Source organism: Moschus berezovskii, chromosome 3 (genome assembly GCF_049115385.1).
Source record: "Moschus berezovskii isolate FMDL1 chromosome 3, NW_MosBer_1.0, whole genome shotgun sequence".
Taxonomy (NCBI): Eukaryota; Metazoa; Chordata; class Mammalia; order Artiodactyla; family Moschidae; genus Moschus; species Moschus berezovskii.
Window position 1 is genome coordinate 10,904,168 of NC_142462.1, and position 22,386 is coordinate 10,926,553.

Genomic DNA, 22,386 nt, shown 5'->3' on the forward strand with positions numbered 1-22,386 from the left:
ATCTCTGGCCAGAATGAATGCCATTGTGTTTTCCCTGGACCAGCATCAGCCATGTGGGCTCCATCCGTACTCCCTCATCTCTGGAGTTGGTTCCCCTGCCCCTACCAGCTGGGCCCACCTCTGTCTCATTTCTTTCACTTTGCCGTGCTCAGCCTGCACTCCCGCCAGGCAGGCTAGCCTGCCCACCCAGCATGGCCCTTGTCCATGTCCACTGATACCGCGCAGCCCATTTGTGGGGTGATTGCAGGTCAGAGTGCACTGTCCAGTGTCACCCCACTCCTGGGGGTGCCTGGGGCTGAGGTGCCAGGAAGTGTGTGATGTCCAGACTGCGATGTCAGCTGTGTCCTCACCTCCCTGCGAGGCCAGGCTGTGCTCAGGTGTTCTACTGTGTGAGTGGTGGCAGGGGGCTAGGTGGGCATTCTGGACCCGTTGGGTACCCCTCCTGGATGTGTATCCCCCTCCCCACCAGACTCTGCTCCAGATAGCCCCTTCCTGCCCGCCCACACCGCACCTGCCAGGGGAGGCAGAGTGGATGGTCATTTCTGCCCAGGGCCTTGTTGATTAATCCAGATCCCTGGGGCCCTGAAGGTGGGAGGGCGGTGTGTTTAATGCAGGTCTGCTTTCCGCATCCCCGCCCCGCCCCGCCCCCCCCACCGCCCCCGACCCCAGGCAGGAGTTTATCGACATCTGCTCACCGAGGCCAGAGGACCTTCCCTGGGTCCTGGTTTCTGTAAGTTGTGTACATACTGGAAGGACTGATGCTGAAGCTTAGGCTCCAATACTTTGGCCACCTGATGCGAAGAGCCGACTCATTGGAAAAAAACCCTGATGCTGGAAAGATCGAAGGCAGAAGGAGAAGGGGACGACAGAGGATGAGATGGTTAGGTAACATTACCAACTCAATGGACGTGAGTTTGAGCAAATTCTGGGTGATAGTGAAGGACAGGAAAGCCTGATGTCCTGCAGTTTGTGGGTTTGCAGTCGGACAGGACTGAGCGACTGAACAACAACATCTCTTACAGATTAAACCTTTCAGATAACTTTTCCTGTGACATTTGGGGCTAGTTTATATCTAAACTGGGAGGACTTTAACTGGGGTAAATATAGGCTTTATTTTTAAACAGCTGGAAATGGTCTAAGGAGGCAGTGCGTGATCTGGTCTTTCAGGGGTTTGCAGCGCATGGCAGTGGTGGGCAGAGCCCCACCTTACAGCAGGCAGCCGTGTCCTTGAGCCAAGTGGTTACTCCCAAGGGTAGCCCCATGGAGAGTGGGACCCAGAGTCTCCTCCAGGTCATGGCGGCGGGCATAGTCTGCACTGGCCTTGCTCTGCTCAGTTTCCCTTCCTTTTAATGGGGTTGGAGGAGGGAGGAGGCAGGATCCTGGCTCCTCATTTTCCTTCACTGTGAAAAGACCTCACAGTGAAACCCATGCATTTTATGTGAAGCTGGGTGATTTTCTTTTCCTCCTGTGCCTCTCTGGGCCTTTGAGCAGAACGGCTTTCTTGAGCCGAAGGGGGATGGGGCTCTTTTCGGACCTGGCCTGACCTCCTCTGTGGTCCTCTGGTCAGCCTCTGCCCCTGCCCTGCCCCCTCCCCCGTGTCCCGTCCCCCCCGCCCCCCACCAACTTCCCCGTTAGAGGCTGGCGGGATGCAGAGCCTATTTTGTGATGTGGCTTTCACTCTGAGAGGGATGGGGGTCCCTGGAGGCATGTGAGGGGCCGAGCAGCACCGTGGGGCCTTGGGTTTGAGAGGGTGGGCTGGCTTCTCTGTTGGGGAAGCTGCAGTCTAGAAACCTGGCAGCAGAGTCCTGTGCTTGGACCAGGCCCAGTCGGCGAGACACAGTTGGTGCCTGGATCCCTTGTGGGCTGTGTCGGGGAGAGGGTGGAGTCAAGTGGCATTGTGGTCTTCTGACCGAGCCAGTGGACAGGGTGTTTCTGCTGAGACACAGAAGTGGTGACCTCCGGAGGACCAGGACTTTGGATGGCTGGGTTTGGGAGGCCAGGGGACAGCGGAGTGAAGCATGCAGGGCGGCTGTGTATGCATCCTTAGAATTCGCTGCGAGGTTCGAGGGCGCCCGTGGTTTCTGGTACGTTTAGACAGTGAGGGTGGGTGAGCCCGTGGGGAGAGAGGGAGATCTGAGAAGTGGGTGCTGGGACCCTCACTGTTCAGGGGACTTGAAGTCGGGGGCCACTGCTAAGGGGACTGGGGATGGGTGGGTGTGGGAGCAGGGCAGGAGGGGCACGGCCTCGGGGGCTCCCGGGAGGGGACAGGCGAGGTGGGGGGGACCTGGAGCTGACCTGTGCCCATGGCCTGAGGCGGGGGTTCAGGAGGGAGTTGGGGAGCAGAAGCCCAGCGGCAGACTGTGGATCAATAAGGAGATGTTTGCAGGGTAGAAAATACGACCGGCCTTGAGAGTTAGGTATCGTCCCACAGAGTAGAAACTTGCAAGCATCACCCTGTGGGTGGCGGCCACCCTGGTGTGACGACTCACAGCCCGGCGCCCCCGTGACGTGCACGTTGTGTGTGGGGTCTGTGTGTATACGCACACGCTAACCTGTATACAGGTCCCCAGGGCCAGGCATTTAGGTTATTTCCAGCCACACTGGAATTAAAAGGTACTTGTGTGCCCATTTAAGGCTCCTGGATTAAGGACACTCTGGTGAAGCGCGAGGGCAGGTGACGGGAGATCTCCGGGCTGCGGCAGTTTGCAGCTGAGTCTGCCGCCTCTCTGTGTGGCCTCCCCATGCAGCCACACCTGCACTGTTCTTTAGGTAAAGGCTCTGTGCCCAACTCCAACCTCAGTCGGATGGACTGCGATGTGGGGCTTGCAGTAGGGTTTGGAAACACCTCATGGCTCAGTGCTAAAGAATCTGCCCGCAATTCAGGAGACCCGGGTTCGATCCCTGGGTCGGGAGGATCCCCTAGAGAAGGAAATGGCAACCCACTCCAGTATTCTTGCCTGGAGAATGCCATGGACAGAGGAGCCTGGTGGGATACAGTCTGTGGAGTTGCAAAGAGTCGGACACAACTGAGTGACTAACATTTCATTTTTGTTTCCGGGGGTTCTAGTGTGAGACCAGAGCTAAGAACTGGGATTCTGTGGGGATGATTGTGGGGTACTGAGAAATGGCCAGCACAGGCAGAAGGAGGGAGGGAATGGGGCGGTCTGCTTAGTTGGGGGGGCAGGGCTGGGGAGGCACCTGCTGACTCATTAACCAGAGTGGGGACCGCAGGTGGAGCGGGTCTACGGGGCATCACTCAGCTTTTGAGGGCTGGAGAACTGTGTGGAGAACTGTGTGGGAGCTGCGAGCAGGTGCTCTGCCGAGGGCAGGGCTGGGAGATGATGTGTCCACAAGGAGCTATAAGCCAGGGTGGGTGGTGGGAGGGGCAGTGAGATCACTTGGAAATGCACCTCCAGTATGATGGTGTCAGAGAGCCTCTGTGACCTGCAGGAAGAACCACTGTGAGGTCAAACCCAGAGAGGAGAGTCATTTGGCAGGTTTTGGAGGGCTGTTGAGACAGTTTCGGTGGTGAGGCAGCGCGTTGGTTTGGGGGATCCAGGCTGTGGGTTTAGAAGCTACTGTATCAGCATTCGCGGATGGATGCAGGGAGACAGCAAAGCCGAGACTGCTGATTGAGGGAGTGCCCCTCCTTCCTTGCCTCCCGTCTCTCCCCTTCCTCCCTCCAGTCATGCTAATATGGGAGAGGAAGAGGCACATTCCTTGGCCTGGGGAGGGAGCAGTGTGGCAGCGGGTCGGAAGAGCTCTGAGACCTAGGGGCAGGAGGGCCTGGAGCTGGGAGTGAGCAGAGGGCTGGCCGTCCAGGCTGCCCTGCAGGGGTTAGACTCTCTGCAGGGGGCGGCAGCAGGGTGCCTGGAGGGAGGTTCACAGAGATGGAAACTGGTCAGTGTTGCTGCAGCAGAGAAAGTGACGGCCCAGGCTGAAAGACAAATCCCGATTCAGGGAGGCCCTCGAGTCCTGCCGTGTTGGCTGATGGTACCTTTTTGCTGCCTGGGAAAAGGCCTCTGAGCAGCACCCTGTGACGTGGTCTCAGTTCTCTTGACTCTTCCCTTCCTCCACTGGAATCTAGGTGCCCTGAATGTTTCACTGTAGCTTGTGGCTTCTTCCTCAGAGGGAGCGATCAAGTCACACCTGGAACAAAACGTTGTTATTCTTTATCAGCAAAGAGTTTAGTCTTTAATTAAAACTGATGTATTTAAAGTGAATCAGTCTGGATTATTTTGAAGCTGTGGACACTTCCTGTGGCTAAACTGGATCTAATCAGTCCAGTCTTATGCCCTGGGACCCTTAAGACAGGAACGCAACAGGGAAACCCATCGTGATGAAGCTTAAAATTCCAGGGCTGCTGTGTTGGAATCCAGCTTGGGGCAGCCAGACCCTAGGAATTACAGGGTCTCCTAGTCTCGTGACATTCAGTTAACCTAAACGGTGGTCCCCGTGCACTTGTTTGGTCTTGTAACCTGGTCACCGCTCACCTCGTGCCCCTGCCCAAGAATCACGTGAGGAGGTTTGCAGTCCTGGCTGTGTGTTCATCGTGAGCACTGTGGGCAGAAGTTGACCGGAAGCCTCAGCCCTGGACTCAGGGAAGGGACGCACAGGGAAGCAAATCCTCTGTGCTAGCCCCCCCTGCTTCATCGCTGTTAGATGGATGCCTGTCCATTCCTGCAGGAACAAGAGCATACACCTAACTCCACCCTGGAGAGAGACTTAGGAAGTGTGAATCCTGTGTTTGGTGGATCGCATGTAGGGGACTCGGGGTGGGGGAGTGATACAACTCAGAAGCAGAAGCTCCGTGTGAGGGTCCCTTAGGGTCTCCAGGCTAAGCTGTGACTGAGAACTCCCCCAGACATTTCTAGGCTGAGGTGACAAGCTTAGAAGGGCTTCACATGTCAGGGCTTTTTGCTAAGTGTGACTCCATGAAACACTGAATTAATAGATTTAAAAATAAGATTGTCTGTGTGCCCCCAGATAGTTAAGGTGGTGGACAAAGCAGTGCTTGGGAATAGGGTTAGACCTCAGAATCACACACTTTCTACTGCCTGATGCAGTGAAAGGGCCGTGAAGTTTAAGAGTAAGTTCAACGTCTACTGGTCAGAACTGACAGAAACAGGCAAACACAGGACACACTGTTGGAGGGCATCTTTACAGCTGGCCTGCCCAGGGCCACTCGAGGTGACTGAACGCCAGGCCCCTCTCGGAAACGCTCTTCAGATCCTGAGCTCTGCACCTCGCCGCTCTGTGGACTGAGCAGAAGCAAGACTTGCTGTTCTGACCCACAGTGGATATGAATCTGATACTAGGAGAGCCAAAAAGAATGATGTACCTTACCGAGTTCACCACAAACCATAGCAGAGTTTCAGGAGCTTGAGCTGCATCAGTTCTTTTCAGAATTTAAACACAGAGATTGTGTTCATTTATTTTGAGGGGTAGGTGGTTCAGATACTCACACAACGTTTTACAGGTCCAAAGGGTCTTCCATGGAAAGTTAAGCCTCCACCCCCCGACCCGAGTTTCCGGCCCCCAAGAACAGCCCCGCTGCGGCTCTCAGTACACTGCTGAGAGGTCTCCTCCCCCAGTGGCAGGACTGCTGCCACCTTTGTTTTCTCCGCTCCTCATCACCCTGGTACCTTAGAGCACCACCCTAGAGAAATGCTTTGTTGATTTGCTAATTCACTTAATATGCTTAAATCGACTCATCCGAAAAGACCCTGATGCTGGGAAAGATTGAAGGCAGGAGGAGAAGGGGATGACAGAGAATGATATGGTTGGATGGCATCACCGACTTGATGGACATGAGTTTGAGCAAGCTCTGGGAGTTGGTGATGGACAGGGAAGCCTGGCGTGCTCCAGTTCATGGGGTTGCAAAGAGTCGGACACGACTGAGCGGCTGAACTGAGTTGAGTATAGTTGATCAACAGTGTTGTATTAGTTTCTGGTATACAGCAGAATGATTTAGTTATCCATATTCTTTTTCATATTCTTTTTTATTCCAGCCTGTTTCAAGTTATGAATATAACTCCCTGTGCTGTATAGTAGGGAGGTCCTTGTTTTTTGTCCATTTTATATATATATATATATATATATGTATATATAGTAATGTGTATCAGTTAATCCCAAGCTCCTAATTTATCTCTCTCCCCTTTTCCCCATTGATAACCATAATTTTTCTATGGGGGTGAGTTTATTTCTATTTTATAAATAAGTTCATTTGTCCTTTTCGTTTATATTCCACATATAAGCAACATATAATGTCTTTCTCTATCTCAATATGACTGTCTCTAGATCTATCCATGTTACTGCGAATGGCATTATTTTGTTCTTTTTTTTGGCTGAGTAATATTTCATTGTATATACACCACATGTTCTTTATCCATTCCTCATTTGATGGGAGCTGAAGCGCCTCTTGATGAGGGTGAAAGAAGAGAGTGAAAAAGCTGGCTTGAAACTCAACCTTAAAGAAACTAAGATCATGGCACCCTGTCCCATCACTTCATGGCAAATAGATGGGGAAAAAATGGAAGCAGTGACAGATTTTATTTTCCTGGGGTCCAAAATCACTGCAGATGGTGACTGCAGACTTGAAATTAAAAGACACTTGCTGCTTGGAAGGAAGGCTATGACCTCGATAGCGTATTGAAAAGCAGAAACATCACTTTGTCAACAAAGGTCTCATAGAGTCAAAGCTATTTCCAGTAGTCATGTCCAGGTGTGAGAGTTGGATCGTAAAGTAGGCTGAGTACTGAAGAATTGATCCTTTTGAAGTGTGGCGCTGCAGACTACTGAGAGTCCCTTGGACAGCAAGGAGATCCAACCAGTCAGTCCTAAGGGAAATCAACCCTGGACAGTCCTTGAAAGGGCTGACGCTGAAGCTGGCGAGAGGGAACCTCAGGCCTTTACGAGAGTCATTGAAAGGAGGAAACTAAGAGGATCTCAGGCTATCACCTGCCGTATTGTGTATTTTTACCAGAAACCTGAGACCAGAATCTGGAAAATGTGATTTAGGTATGACTTCTTGGGGCTTTCTTTTCAAGTTTCTTTACAAGAAAAGAAGTCTCTTGTCAGTGATCTAAGTTTTATTATAGGGACAAGTGCTTTCCTCTTAGATGTTGATTGGAAGGATTTTGGCGTCTCTGTATTTTATAAAGTATTTAAATCAAGGGCTGTTTTGTAGCGTAGCCTTAGTTTTTCTGATGATTGTGCTGCTGGGGTGGCAGGGGGTGTGGCTCGTAATGTGGGTGGCGTCATGGTCATTTTCCCTTTTTGACTTCATTGGTTTAGTCTCTTAATTTCTGTGTCTTTTTTATAGTTTTAATGTGCAAAGAACTATCCCTTGGAAGGTACCAAGAGGCAGTTAGTTTATAGTGATTCATAAAACTCAAGGATCAGGATGATGCCAATAGTGAAAATAAAATTTTAATTTATATATATATATATATATATATATGAAAGTAAGTTACTGGTTCCAAATAGGAAAAGGAGTATGTCCAGGTTGTATATTGTCACCCTGCTTATTTAACTTAAATGCAAAGTACATCGTGAGGAACGCTGGGTTGGAAGAAGCACAAGCTGGAATCAAGTTTGCCAGGAGAAATATCAATAACTTCAGATATGCAGATGACACCACCCTTATGGCAGAAAGTGAAGAGGAACTCAAAAACCTCTTGATGAAAGTGAAAGAGGAGAGTGAAAAGGTTGGCTTGAAGCTCAACATTCAGAAAACAAAGATCATGGCATCTGGTCCCATCACTTTGTGGGAAATAGATGGGGAAACAGTGGAAACAGTGTCAGAGTTTATGTTTTTGGGCTCCAAAATCACTGTGGATGCTGATTGCAGCCATGAAATTAAAAGACACTTACTCCTTGGAAGGAAGGTTATGACCAACCTAGATAGTATATTAAAAAGCAGAGACATTACTTTGCTAACCAAGGTCCATCTAGTCAAGGCTATGGTTTTTCCTGTGGTCATGTATGAATGTGAGAGTTGGACTGTGAAGAAGGCTGATTGCCGAAGAATTGATGCTTTTTAACTGTGGTGCTGGAGAAGACTCTTGAAGATTCTTGAGAGTCTGCAAGGAGATCCAACCAGTCCATTCTAAAGGAGATCAATCCTGGGTGTTCATTGGAAGGACTTATGCTAAAGCTGAAACTCCAATACTTTGCCCACCTCATGCGACGAGTTGACTCACTGGAAAAGACTCTGATGCTGGGAGGGATTGGGGGCGGGAGGAGAAGGGGACAACAGAGAATGAGATGACTGGATGGCATCACCGACTTGATGGACATGAGCTTGAGTGAATTCTGGGAGTTGGTGATGGACAGGGAGGCCTGGCGTGCTGTGATTCATGGGGTCGCAAAGAGTCAGACACGACTGAGCGACTGAACTGAACTGAAGTTATTTTCAAAGGGCCCCAGTTTTAGATCTGTATGTAATTAATCCTCATTTTCAATTTCAAATTATAATGGCTTTCCTTCTCGCCCCATCCTGCCCTCTCCAGGGTCCCCCAGTCACCAATGGGCAGGGTGTCCTGATGTGGGGGAACCCTGTCCTTCTTTTGCTCTGACTCTGGAGGCCTGCGGAGGTTTCCTTCCATGAGCTCTCATGTCCCTCTGTGGCCCTGGGCAGGTCGCCTAGCATCTGAGAACTGGTGTCCCTGTCAGGGTCGTTAGGATGAACACGTTCGCAGGGCTTGTGTTGTATGGGGCTCACTGCCCTATGTGGGTGTTGCCTGTCCTCTGCGGACTTACCCAGGGCAGGTGGCTTTGTCCATGGACGTGGACGTGAGCAGGACATTATGTGGTGTTCATGTAGGTCCCTGTTGGTGTCCAGTGCTGCCCCCGGGCCCACGCTGGTGATGAGGTTGCAGGGCCCATGTCCTGTGCCCCTGGGCCCGTGCTGGTGATGAAGTTGCAGGGCCTGTGTCCTGTGCCCCTGGGCCCGCGCTGGTGATGAGGTTGCGGGGCCTCTGTCCAGTGCTCCCCCCGGGCCTGCGCTGGTGAAGAAGTTGCGGGGCCTCTGTCCAGTGCTGCCCTCGGGCCCATGCTGGTGAAGAAGTTGCGTGGCCTCTGTCCAGTGCTGCCCCCAGGCCCACGCTGGTGATGAAGTTGCAGGGCCCGTGTCCTGTGCCCCCGGGCCTGCGCTGGTGATGAGGTTGCATGCCCCTGGGCCCGCGCTGGTGATGAGGTTGCGGGGCCTCTGTCCAGTGCTGCCCCAGGAGCCGCACTGGTGATGAAATTGCAGGGCCTGTGTCCTGTGCCCCCGGGCCTGCGCTGGTGATGAGGTTGCATGCCCCTGGGCCTGCGCTGGTGATGAGGTTGCAGGGCCTCTGTCCATTGCTGCCCCCGGGCCCGCGCTGGTGAAGAGGCTGCGGGCCCGTGCCCTGTGCCCCCGGGTACCTGCTGGTGATGAGGCTGCGGGCCTTGCCCTGTGCCCACGGGGCCATGCTGGTGACGAGGCTGCGGGCCGTGCCCTGCGCCCCCTGCCTGCACTGGTAACGAGGCTGCGGCTGGGCCCTGTGCCCCCTGCCCGCGCTGGTGACGAGGCTGCGGCCGGGCCCTGCGCCCCCTGCCCGCGCTGGTGACGAGGCTGCGGGCGGGCCCTGCGCCCCCTGCCCGCGCTGGTGACGAGGCTGCGGGCGGGCCCTGCGCCCCCATCCAGCCCTATACTGTCTTCCTCCCTTCATCTCCTGACCGTCCAGTGATGCCACCTTGTCATTCAGGTCCTGCCTTCCTTACTGGATCATTGGGGAGTTGACACATGACCTCCAGGTCCACCTGCTCCCACTGTGGGGGAGGAATGGGGTGGAGGAGAGGGTCCCCAAGCCCAGTGCCAGGGTGAGGGCGGCACAAGGGTCGGGCGTCTCACGTTGGCCCCTCCAGGCCGCATGCCCGAGTCCCATTCCTGGGGAGTGTGCATCTCGGCCCTGATCCCTGGGTTTGGGCAGAGCCAGGCTGGTGAGGTGGCTGTGCAGTGACCAGCGCGGTGATCACTTTCCGTCTCCAGGTCCGTTGGGTTGGGACAGTAATAGTGTCCTGATAGGGATGTAGAAAGGATTCAGTGCTTCACACAGGTAAATGCAGACAGGGGAGTGGTCACATCAAGCTGGATGCAGTGGGGCTGCGTGTTCTTACCGTGTGTCACCCTCGTGGCTCACAGTCATGTGTTCATCTGGAAACCCCACTGACTGTCTGTCAGGATGCTGAGCAGCCCACCTAGGTGTGAAGTACTTGGGACTCAAATAGCCTGTTTTTCTTTGTTAATTGAAGGGCAGTGGCTGTGCAGTAGGATATATGTTACGGGTGTACAGTAGAGTGAGTCACGATTTTTAAAGGTTGTGCTCTGTTTAGGGTTCTAATGAAATATTTTCTGTATTCCTCTGTTGTACAGTGTATCCTTGTAGATTACTTTATATATAATAGCCCATACCTGTTAATCCCTTGCTCCTGTATTGGCCCTCCCCGACACGCCTTGGTAACCGTTAGTTTGTTCCGTGAATCTGAGTCTGCTTCTTTATTGTCATAGTAGATGGTTGTTGTCTTACTCAGTCGTCTCCGACTCTGCAGCACTTCCAGCTTCCCTGTCTTTCACTGCCTCCCGAAGCTTGCTCAAACTCGTGTCCACTGAGTTGACGTTGCTTTCAGCCGGCTCATCCTCTCGTCCCCTTGTCCTTCTGCCCTCAGTCTTTCCCAGCATCAGGGTCTTTTCCGATGAGTCAGCTTTTCACATCAGGCGGCCAACGTATTGGAGCTTCGCAGCTTCAGCATCAGTCCTTCCAATGAATATTTAGGGTTGATTTCCTTTAGGATTGACTGGCTTGATCTCCTTGCCGTCCAAGAGACTTTCAGGTTGCTGGTTTGTTGTAATTTTTAGATTCTTCATATAACTCATATCATACACTTCAAGTAGCATATTTCAGACAAGTCTCTTAAAGTACGGAAAATGTGAAGTCCTAGGACCTGGTCACACACATGGGGTCAGATTTAGACCTTTGTCTTTCAGGACACACAATTTTAAATGATGGAGTCATTCTCTGCTGCAGGTGGTTCTGACGGCTATTTAACTTGTGTCCTGCCCTGCTTCCACAGATGCCTGGTGGAAAAAGGCTAAAATTGGCATTCTAAGAGGAATTCTTTATGTTTGCATAGGATAAAATAATAGATGTTTAAAAGGCAAAAACGTCCAAGGCACAAGCTTCCAGTTGGGAATCTAGCCCTCAGAATTCAGGTATGGCATCTCCAAATCAGCATAGTGTATGTTTCACTTCAGAGCCGTCAGTTCCCCTTCCCCAGCCCCTACAGACGTGTAATTCTTCAAAGCTTTCTTGCAGTTTTCTTCCATTTTTTCCCCCTTGTAGACATTATTTAAAAAGGAATAATAATTGTAAAAGAAAGAGATGAGGGTGGTGGTTCTCAATATCAGGGATACTCTGGCAGCTTAAAGCAGTGCCCCTGCCCTGCTGAGAAGGCGTGCTTTCTCTGGTCGGGGGTGCAGCCCAGTCCTGGGGTTTTCGGGGCTCCCTGAATGGGCCTGCTGCACGGCCCAGTGGTGGGGCCAGGTCGGGCCGTGTGCAGCTCCTGCCAGTCCTGAAGCACGTGTGGTCCTGCAGGCCCCAGCCCCTCAGCCTCTGATTCAGCTGGTCCAGGTCTTGGCTAAACTTTGGTTTTTAACGAGTTCCCAAGTGGTGCCTCATAATCGAAAACCACGGGACTATCGGGTTCTCGTTAAGAAAGTAGGCTTCTGGACCAGACTGTCTTACTCCCTGCAGGTCTTCCCATCGCTTGGCTGGGACCCTGACCATCGTGCTGCATTTCCTCGGGTAGACAATGGTAGTCATACACACATACATTCATAGCCATGCTTAGCCCAGTGCCTGGTCTAAACACGTTCATGGCACTGTTTATATTGGAAAAACACATGTGGAAGGAGGGTGGGTTTTATGTAATTGTATCTATGATGTTTTCTATCTTCATTTCAGTTCAGCAGCTCAGTTGTGTCCAACTCTTTGCGACCCCATGAACCACAGCACACCAGGCCTCCCTGTCCATCACCAACTCCCAGAGTCCACCCAAACCCATGTCCATTGAGTCGGTGATGGCATCCAGCCATCTAATTAATCCTCTGTCGTCCCCTTCTCCTCCTGCCCTCAGTCTTTCCCAACATCAGGGTCTTTTCAGATGAGTCAGCTTTTGGCATCAGGTGGCCAAAGTATTGGAGTTTCAGCTTCAGCATCAGTCCTTCCAGTGAACACCCAGGACTGATCTTTAGGATTGACTGACTCGATCTCCTTGCAGTCCAAGGGACTCTCAAGAGTCTTCTCCAGCACCACAGTTCTAAAGCATCAATTCTTCTGTGCTCAGCTTTCTTCACAGTCCAACTCTCACATCCATACATGACCACGGGAAAAACCATAGCCTTGACTAGACGGACCTTCTGTCTTACGGTTTGTTTTTAGTTTACTCTGATTTGGTGTGTGCTTTACCCTGTGGTTTCATTGATGTTACCAGATTCCTTTCTTTGCGTGCATGGGTACATGCTCACTCGTGTCTGACTCTCTGCGACTCAGTGAATGGCAGCCCAGCAGGCTCCGCTGTTCATGGGATTCTCCAGGCAAGAACACTGGAGTGGGTTGCCATTTCCTTCTCCAGGAGACTTTCCCAACCCAGGGATCAAACCTGTGCCTTGTATCTCCTGCGCTGGCAGGTGGGTTCTTTCCCATTGTGCCACCAGATATCTTTACTAGTGTCCATAGAATTACTGTATGATTAAAAGAAATCGTCACAGTCCTTTTTTTTCCAATTAAAATTTTATTTTAATTTTGAATTTTAAAATTTTATTTTAATTTTTGCTGGGTTTTAAAGTTCTTCAAAGATTTGTCTTTTATTATCTTTCCTGGGTAAATAAATACTTGGATTTTCATAAATTTTATCATGTTTTTCTCTTTTTTTTTTGACCACGTTTCCTTCCTTCTGCTTCAAGACTGGACTCACATTTTTCGTTTAATTTCTTTTTCTTTTGTGGATGGTTGAGAGTGGTGGGCTTTCTCCTCCAGTTGTTTCTCCCGCTTCCTGTTACCTCTCTCCGTGATGGATGGGGTTCACTGACCTAATTGTCCAGAGACTGTTCTTATGTTAATTTCCTCCTCGACTAGCTCTCCAGGCCAGGGATTGTTTTTAACTTTCGAGTGGCTGAGTTGTTGCTTTTTCACGCGTACTTTTAAGTTTCTAGTTGTGTTGTGTTTGGCTCTAGCTCAGGGCGGGTTGGCATGGTGGTTGGCTTTCCCTGCATCCGCCCTGGGACAAGTAAAGTCTGTGCCTTTATGTGGCTGGGGGGAAGGAGTGCAGCACAGGTGTCCCTTAGCTCAGAGACCTTGACATGTTAGCAAAATGCACTGATATTTTTGTGGCAGTATTTTTAAAAATTCATGGGTATTTGTAAATATTTGCAGATGCCCACTTTTCATACATATTCATGAATTCTCTTTCATGATGCAGTGCTGTGTATTCTTTTTATCCCAGTTTGATTCCTTCTTTTGCCTGAAGGGATGAGCACAAGTGTCCAACCTCTAACACTTTTTCTCCATTTCTTCTTGTAGGTGTCAGAGTTTGGTTGGTTTGTTGGCTTTTAACGTAAACTTTTTACTGAAGCATAACATCCATTTTTATAATTTGAGGTTCATTTTTGTGTGGATTTGTTATTTAGAGCGTAGAGCCCCAACGCTGCTTTTGCTCATCGCTTACTGTGCTTTTACCTGTGGGGATGGGCGTCTCTTGCTCTGATTACGCTTCTCTGTCATCGCCGTCGCCGTTGTTCTGGAGTGTGTGTTTTGTTCTTGTATCTTTGCCTGCTCTGTCTCTCCCTTTTCTAGCTCTCTTTTTAAAGCTTTTCAATTTCCATTTGCCCTGGGTATTTCTTTCTTACGTCGGAATACTTTTGTTTGAAAAGGAGGGAATTGGACAGTTGACGTTTACCTCTCGGTGTCCTCCATCTTCTGAACCCGTTGTTTTTGGTTTGAATGCTTCTTCATCTGCCCATTTTCTATTTTCCCTTTGATGTTGCAAGTATTATTAGTTTTCTTTTATCCTCTTATTATGATGTAAAATGCAAATATTCCCCTTTCAGTTCTGCAAGTGATTATCTTAATATATCATGAACATTGCTCAGTTACATTGTTTTCCCAGTAAGGAGCAGGCTTTTATGTGAGCTACAGATTTCTTTTTAACAAAACCTGCAGTGATTTATTTTAGGATTTGAAGCTTCTCTTTTCAATTTTTTAAAAATAATGTATCTTTTCCAGTTCTATTGAGATATAATTGACATATAAAACCATCTAAGTTTCTTGTACTGTATAATTATTTGACTTGTTTATTATGAAATGATGGCTACAATTATACTATTTAGTTTTATGCTATTATATATATCATATCATGATGCTGTTTAACCTTCTAATAGCCAACTAATGGAGTTCCCTGGTAAAGAATCCACCTGCAGTGTGGGAGACCTGGGTTTCATCCCTGGGTTGGGAAGATCTCCTGGAGAAGGGAACAGCTACCCACTCCAGTATTCTGGCCTAGAGAATTCCATGGACTGTATAATCCATGGGGTCTCAAAGAGTTGGATATAACTGAGCAACTTTCACTTTCACTTTTTTTCACTTAGCCAACTAATAGTTGACAAATCCTTCTTGAAGCCCTACTATGTGCTATCTGGGTGTGGCAGAATTCAAGGTTGAATTCTTGAATGAGGAGGGGTTTAATAACGCCCCACAAGGACTTTTGGGTAAATGTCCAGTGCCGGCTGTCGCTGTGGCCAAAGATAACAGGGCAGTAAACTTGGACCGTGTGCCGCGGGGTCGGCAGAGGCAGGCACACTGACTCTGAGGGTCCTGCAAGAAGGATAGTGTTTGGAGAGAGAAGAGAATGTATGAATCAGGTGCTCTGGAGAGCATGAACATTTCCTGTGGACATGTAGCAGAGTTTCCCCACAGTGTTAAATGCACATCTTGAATGTGTGGTTGCCTAAACAGAGAAAGGGACCATTTACACAATTGGGATTCAGGGGTTCTGGGAGTAGCCGGTTGCCTTAAGTGAAGGCGTCCTGGTATTTTTCTAGGAGTGGGTCTGAGCGGGAAGTAGACATGGTGAACATTTCTGGAGCTGCTGCCTGGAAGGAGAGGCATTGGGGTGGGGGGATGGAGCGGTCAGAGGGCATCTGCCTCCAAGCTGCATGAGGACAGCCCATGGACGCTGGAGGTGGGCGTTGGCCACAGGCCCCGACCTGACCCGTTTTCACGTTCTGGGTTGCAACCCATTGTTGTGCCTGAAATCAAGTCAAGATGAAAAGCGTGTTTAATGAGGGAAATAGAGCAGAAGATGAAGAATCGGGGTGGACTGCATGGAGGCTCCACACTGACTGAGCTATGGTGTCTGGTGGCTGCAGGAACAATCCAGCATCTCCCACTTTCGACCTTCTCCTGTCAACGTCACCCTCACGGCAGGGGAGCACAGAACACCTTCCCTCTACCGTAAGCATCACATGTAGTTGGTTGTGTCCTGAAAAGCATGAATAATCACTTCATCCGCATCTGCTGGAGTCTCCAGAGTTTGTGGTGGGAATGCCCCATGTACTTTTCAGATAACGTATTATTGAGTGCAGCATTTTTCAAGTTTATGACAATTGTATCATTTTAATTTAGTACACATTGCCCTAAAGTGGAAAAAAAATAAACATGAAATGCAAAGAACAAAGCCATGTTCAAGTTCAGCTGCTGGGTCCATCCAGAAGTGTAAATATTTACAGTATTAAGAAAAATGTTGACTCTGGAATCAGCAAACTTTTGACTTTGCCTGAACTGTTTTTCTGAGCTACAGTCCAATAAAGAAAAAGTGCAAGTTTTATGAAGAAGAGTATTTGAATTTTTATCACAAGTTCAAAACTCAGTCAAAATGTGGCATACATTATTTACATTGGAATTCATGCAAAAGAGGACTTAACTTTAAGAATTAAAGGGTTGTATGGAACTGTGACAGTGAGCAAAACTTGCCAATGAACCCCTTGAATCGAAAGAATGAGACAATAGTTTCGTACAGTTTCTTAGTCATTTCTCACCTGTTAATGAGAATGCCTTTTATCATCATAGATACACAGTTGCAATATCAACCTGCTTCGGAAATTGTTCCTGCTTATCTGTATAAGCACACTGTTTTTGTTAAATCCACCGATGATTTAAAATTTTAATTCTTTAATGTAGCACAGTCTATCAGAACTTCTGTGCTGTTGTAGTACATTTAGAAAAAACGTTTTGTCAAACTCCCAGGCATAGAGAATAGACTTGTGGTTGGCAATGCGGAGGGATGGATTGGAAGTTTGGGGTTAGCAGAAGCAAACTATTATATACAGGATGGATAAACAACATCTTACTGTATAGCACAGGGAACTATGTTCAATATCCTGTGATAACCATAATGGAAAAGAATATGAAAAAGAATGTAAATAAATATGTATAATGGGATCACTTTTCTGTACAGCAGAAATCAACACAATATGCAAAATCAACAATACTTTAAAACAAAAAAAAAGATTGAGGTTGCCTGTCCAGAGATGGTACGAGTTTTCCAGTCTCCATGAGAATAGGATAATATTAGAACTTTTAGTCTTTGTCATGTGTGGGTGGTAAGATAAGTTTTATGCAGGATTTGCTGGATGGATTCCATTCACCTCCCAGACAGCTGAGTTACACAGACTCACAGAACTGAGAAAGTGTATTGTTGGTCGAGACACATGGAAATGTAAAAACTTGACTAAAGAAAGAAGTATTTGGAATCACTACTTTATACAGCCCCAAACTTTAGCATCCTAAGAAATTCTGCCAACTCTATTGATTATACTAAAAAAAAAAAAATTAGTGAAAGTTGTTAATTTTATTAAAGGAGGCTCACTGAATAATCAACTTTTCAGTAATTTTTTGCAACATGGGGATAAAACATAAAAGACAAAATTTGCCATTTCAGCTGTTTTTAAGTGTGCAACTCAATGGAATCAAGTACATTTGTAATCTTATGTAAACATGACTGCTATTTCCAGAACCATTTCATTATCCCAGATGGAAATTCTGTGCCTTTTAAACAAACCCTCCACCTACTATACCCTGATATTTTCTATTTTTTGTCTTTAAACTAGGTGTTAGCTTATATAAGTAAGATCATACAGTATCTGTGCTTTGTGATTGGCTTATTTCACTTACCATAATGTCTTTAGGTTTCATCCATGTGATAGCATGTATGAAAATATCTTTTTCAAGGCTGAATAATAGCTCATGATTTGTTTATAGTAATTTTGCTTAGCCATTCATCTGTCAGTGGACATTTGCTTTAGTCCCATCTTTTGACTATTGTAAATAGTGCTACTTTGAACATGGATATGCAGGTACTTCTGATTCTTTTGGGTGTATGCCTAGAGACAGAATTGCTAGAACTTATGCTAACTCTATGTTTAATTCTTTGAGGAATAGACATACCATTTATTATGGAGGCTGTACCATTCTACATTTTTACTAGCAATGCAGAAGGGTTCCAATTTTTCCACATCCTTGCCAAGTTTATTATTTTTATGGTGTCTAATTGTGGTTTGATTTGCCTTTGGAGAAGGGGACAACAGAGAATGATATAGCTGGATGGTATCACTGACTCGATGGACCTGAGTTTGAGTAAACTCCGGGAGTTGGTGATGGACAGGGAGGCCTGGCGTGCTGTGATTCATGGGGTCGCAAAGAGTTGGTCATGACTGAGCGACTGAACTGAACTGAACTGAACTGAATGACTAATGACGTTGAGCATCTTTTCATGCTTACTGATCATTTGTATCTTTGGAGAAGTGTCATGTCCTTGGCCCTTTTTGAATTGTGGTTGTATTATTTTGGATATTAAGCCCTTATCAAATATATCATTTGTAACTATGTTTTTGCCTTTCTGTGGGTCTTTTCACTCTCTTGAGAATGTCCTTGGCACAAAAGTTTTTGATTTTGATGAAGTCCAGTTTCTGTGATTTTCCTTTTTTTGCATACGCCTTTGGAGTCATGTCCTGGAAATCATTGTCAAATCCAATATCATAAAAAATGTTCCTTATGTTTCTTTCCAAGAGTTTTATAGTTTTAAGCCCTTGATCCATTTTTAGTTAATTTTTGCTTGTATGGTAAGGTAAGAGTCCAACTTTATTCTTTTGCGTGCGGATATCTAGTTTCCCAGAACCAGTTTTCGAAAAGACTGTCCTGTTCCCCATTAAACGGTCTTGGGACCTTTATTGAAAATCAGTCCAACATGTGTGTGAGTGTTTATTTCTGTTCTGTCTGTTCTGTTCCATTAGTCTGTGTCTGACCTTACACCAGTATTACACTGTCTTAATTACCACAGTTTTGTAGTGAATTCTGAAATTAGGAAATGTGAATCCTCCAACTATGTTCTTCTTTTTCAAGATGTTTTCAGTTACTTGGGGTCCCATGAGAATCCTTAGAAATTGTAGAAAGATATTGGTCTCTGCAAAACTGCCAGTGAGATTTTGGTAAGGATTACATTGAATCTGTACATTGCTTTGGATAGTTTTTTCATCTTAGCAATATTAAATGTTTCAACCCATGAATACATAATGTTTTCCTTACAGCATCTTTATATTCTTATAGCAACATTTGGTAACTGTTGATAATTGGTACAGAAGTCTTTTGCCTCCTAGGTTAAATTTATTCTTAATTATTACTGCTGCTATTTTGAATGGAGTTGTTTTCTTGATCTCCTTTTCATTGTTGCTGTTTAGAAACTCATGTGATTTTTGCATGTTGATTTTTGTATCCTATAACCTTGATGAATTTATTCATTAGCTCTAGAGAGGGGTGTGTGTGTTTGTAAGTGTAACTGTTAGGGTTTTCTGCAGATAAGATCATGTCCTCAGTGAACAGAGATAACTTTAGTTCTTCTTTTCCTGTTTTCCTTTTTTGCTCGATGGCTCTGGCTAGAATTTCCTATCCTTGGCTCAATAGAAGTGATGAAAGGATCATGCGTACCTCATTTGTGATGTTAGAGGGGAAAGCTTTCCATCTTTTCATCACTGAATTTGATGTTTGCTTTGGGTTTGATACATCTTATCGGAGGCCAGTTAATCCAAACCTTTTGCTGTGTCTAACTATGGTTTTCTTTTCCCTAAGAACCTACTCGACAGAGCTTATGGAATATATATTTTTCTGGCTGAGAAGCAATTCCATCTGGGAAAGTCTTTCAAAGGTGACATTTAGGTAATAAAACTGACATATTTAAAATTTTCAGCATTCTTAACACCCACTAAATTTGAAACTTAAGGGGAAAGTCATATGTTTCTGTTTGCTGAAAACATCCAGGAGTTCCTGAAGGCCTTCACAGCAGGGCAGGCAAGACATACCGAGTGAGCTGGGCAGAGAGTGCAGTGCCAGCACAAGAAGGCAGGGGCCACGGGACAGCCTGATGGCAGAGGGGTGCCGGGAGGGTCCAGGAGAACACTGACCCCTCCCCTAGGCCACCGGGAGTGGGTGAGGGGAGAGAAACGGAGCCCAGGAGAGTGAGCCTGCAGTCAGGGCGGAAGGCGGGAGCAGTGTTGGGGAAGGGCCGTGAGGTGGGCAGGCCATGCAGGCAGGCTGAATTGTGGCCGATGGAGCTGTCAGACCCATGTGGCCGTGTGTTTGTCGTGGGGAGTCCCGAAGAGGCATCATGGTACGGTCCTGGGATCCTGCTACAAGTGCTTGGGGTGAAGAGGTCACTGCTGTCCAGTGAAACTGACCATGTATGTGTGTCATGGTCACAAGGAGATTGAAGGAACTGGCTTCACTGATAGTTTGGCAAGTCTGAGATCCGTGGGGCAGGAGTTTGCTGCAGCCTTGAGGCCAGATTCTTTCTTCTCCAGGAAACCTGCAGTCTTTGCTCCTTTACAGTCTTTGCCCTCAAGGCCTCTGGCACAGGGGATGAGGGCCACCCCGCTGTTTTCGGGAATTCGGGCCAAGTGACTGCAGATGTTACCATGTCTCCAGAATGCCTTCAGAACAAACCCACCTTGGAGTCTGATCAAAGGGCTGTGTGGTAGAGCCTGGACAGAAGGCACATGAGACTGACTACCACGGGGCAGGTTGACCCACGGAGCTGGGGGAGGCTGGCGGCCTGGGGGCTGCGGGCTCCTGCGGGCAGGCCGCCGGCCTCACCCGTCTCGCTCTGGGGACGAGCTCCTCCCCCTGCCCCACCCCTGCCATCTTGTCATCACCAGGTCGCTCCAGCCCAGCGGCCTCTCATGGGTCATTCTTGGCGTTTCTGTGCTGATTTAAAGAATCCCAGAGACCTTGTGGAAAACATAAGTGACTGGTGGTGAATGTTACAGGTTTAGGCCGCTTCTGTTCCTCTTAGCTATGATGACAGTTTGGTGGTGTTTCAAGAATTTTGGGTCTGTAATCGTTTTCTAGAACCAGAGACGCGGTGCCTTAAACAGCAGGAGTTTGTTTCCTCATGGTTGGAAGTGGGGAGCCTGAGGTCACGGTGTGGGCAGGGCTGCTCCCCGAGGCCTCTCCCGCGTGTCCGGGGCCATCTTCTCCCGTCCTCACGGGGTCCTCCGTCCATGTGCATCTGTATCCTCATCTCCTTTCTTGGATTCGGGTCCACGGTAATGCCTCATTTTACCTTCGTTACCTTTTTAAAGACCTTTCCTCCAAATACAGCAACATTCTGAGGATCCTGGATGTTAAGGGCGTCAGCATATGAGTTTGGGGCAGGGGACACAGTTCGGCCCGTAACTGGATCTTACCTTGGTATTGCTATTTTGATTGGTGGCAGTAATATCCCTAGGCCTTCCCTGATGGCTCAGTGGTGAAGAATCCAACTGCAATGCAGGTGATGTGGGTTTGATCCCTGAGTCGAGGGGAAGGGATTGACTACCCATCTCAGTGGTCTTACCTGGAGAATCCCACGGACAGGGGAGCCTGGCGGGCCACAGTCCATGGGGTTGCAAAGAGTTGGATGTGACTGAGCAACTAAACAACAATAAATTAATATCCCTAATTTTACACCCTACCTAAGTTGTTCAGTTTTCCTCTGAGAACCTTCTGTGAGTCTTTCAAGTCTGAATTCTAGAAAATTGAGCCTGTGAGTTGAAGGAGAAACATGAAACGTGAAGAGCTCTGTCCTGGGTCTTTCTGGGGTCTCTGGTCTTTCCCAGTCTGTTCTCTGTGTCCTGCATCCTTCCTGTCACTTTGTGCCCCTGTGCTTGGCTCGCCCTCTCTGAGGGCTGTTCACGGTGCTTCTGGAATTTCTTTTCCATGAGTTTTGTTTGCTACGTGCCAGTTCTGATGTGAAGGCTCCAAGTATCTGTCTGTCTGTCTTGGGGAGATCTTTGAAGGCTCCCAGCATCTGTCTGTCTGTCTTGGGGAGATCTTTGCCTGCAGTATTTCTTCCAGTCCCCTTTTTTTCCTTATTTTCTAACTTTTCATTAAGATAAGTGAGCCGCTTTCTAAAGTTTTCTTATTTCTCTCAAAGTAAAGCCGCGTCTGAGAAATAAGTCCTTCCAGGCCCCAGAGGATTAGATCAGAAAATGGTTTCTCAGCTCTAGGTTCCTGGTTTGCTCATCACTGAGGCTCTGGCCGCCGTTCACTGAAACGCAGCCCGAGTTGAGCCATCTACTTGAAGGGGACGCTGGGCACCCGCCTGTGCCCTCAGGAAGCCTGTGGGGAGAAGGGTCCCTCCAGGTGGCCCAGGACAAGGTGGGTGGGTGCCGGAACGGTCTGGCTTTGCCTCATCCGATGGGGTGATGCTGATGACCCAAGAACCCCTTTGGGCATCCTGTCTGTGTAGATGTAGCTGCAGAAAGCCTGTCGGGGACTCAAGTCCTGCACAGCCAGACAGTGTCTCTTCGCTGGCACTTCCTGAGAGTTTGCACAGAGCAAGCCTGTGTCACTAGTAAGCACACGGTTATGGTTCCTTTGTGGGGCGTGAGACCAAGCAGGGGCATTTACAGCTCTGCGTGGCAGACGGAAAGAGGGCTGTGAGCCCAGCATAAGGCCCAGGAGCCCAGAGTGGACACTGACTGAACCACTGTGGGCGGTGGTGATTGGTGAGGGACAGTCCAAGGAGGGCTTCCTGGAGGAGGTGACCCCTGAGCTCAGTCCTATAGGGCCGTAACACTTATAGCAGCTGACAGAGCTCAGAACAACACTGTGGATGCAGAGGCCAGAGAGAGCCTCACGTGGTCAGGAGTTATGAATTGTTCGGGGTCCTTAGGCCGCAGGGGGAGCTGAGGAGGGTCTGAGTGGCTCTGAGGTGGGTTATAACAGAGAATGCTGATGGCTGTTGCCACTGTTCCTGAAAATATTCTCACTT

The 22,386-nt window shown here is 48.3% G+C and overlaps 1 protein-coding gene across 4 annotated transcripts in view; it reads left to right on the forward strand.

Annotated features, from left to right (window-relative positions):
• Window positions 1-22,386, forward strand: part of GRB10 (growth factor receptor bound protein 10) — a 233,143-nt gene that overhangs the window by 49,597 nt on the left and 161,160 nt on the right. The window lies entirely within an intron of this gene.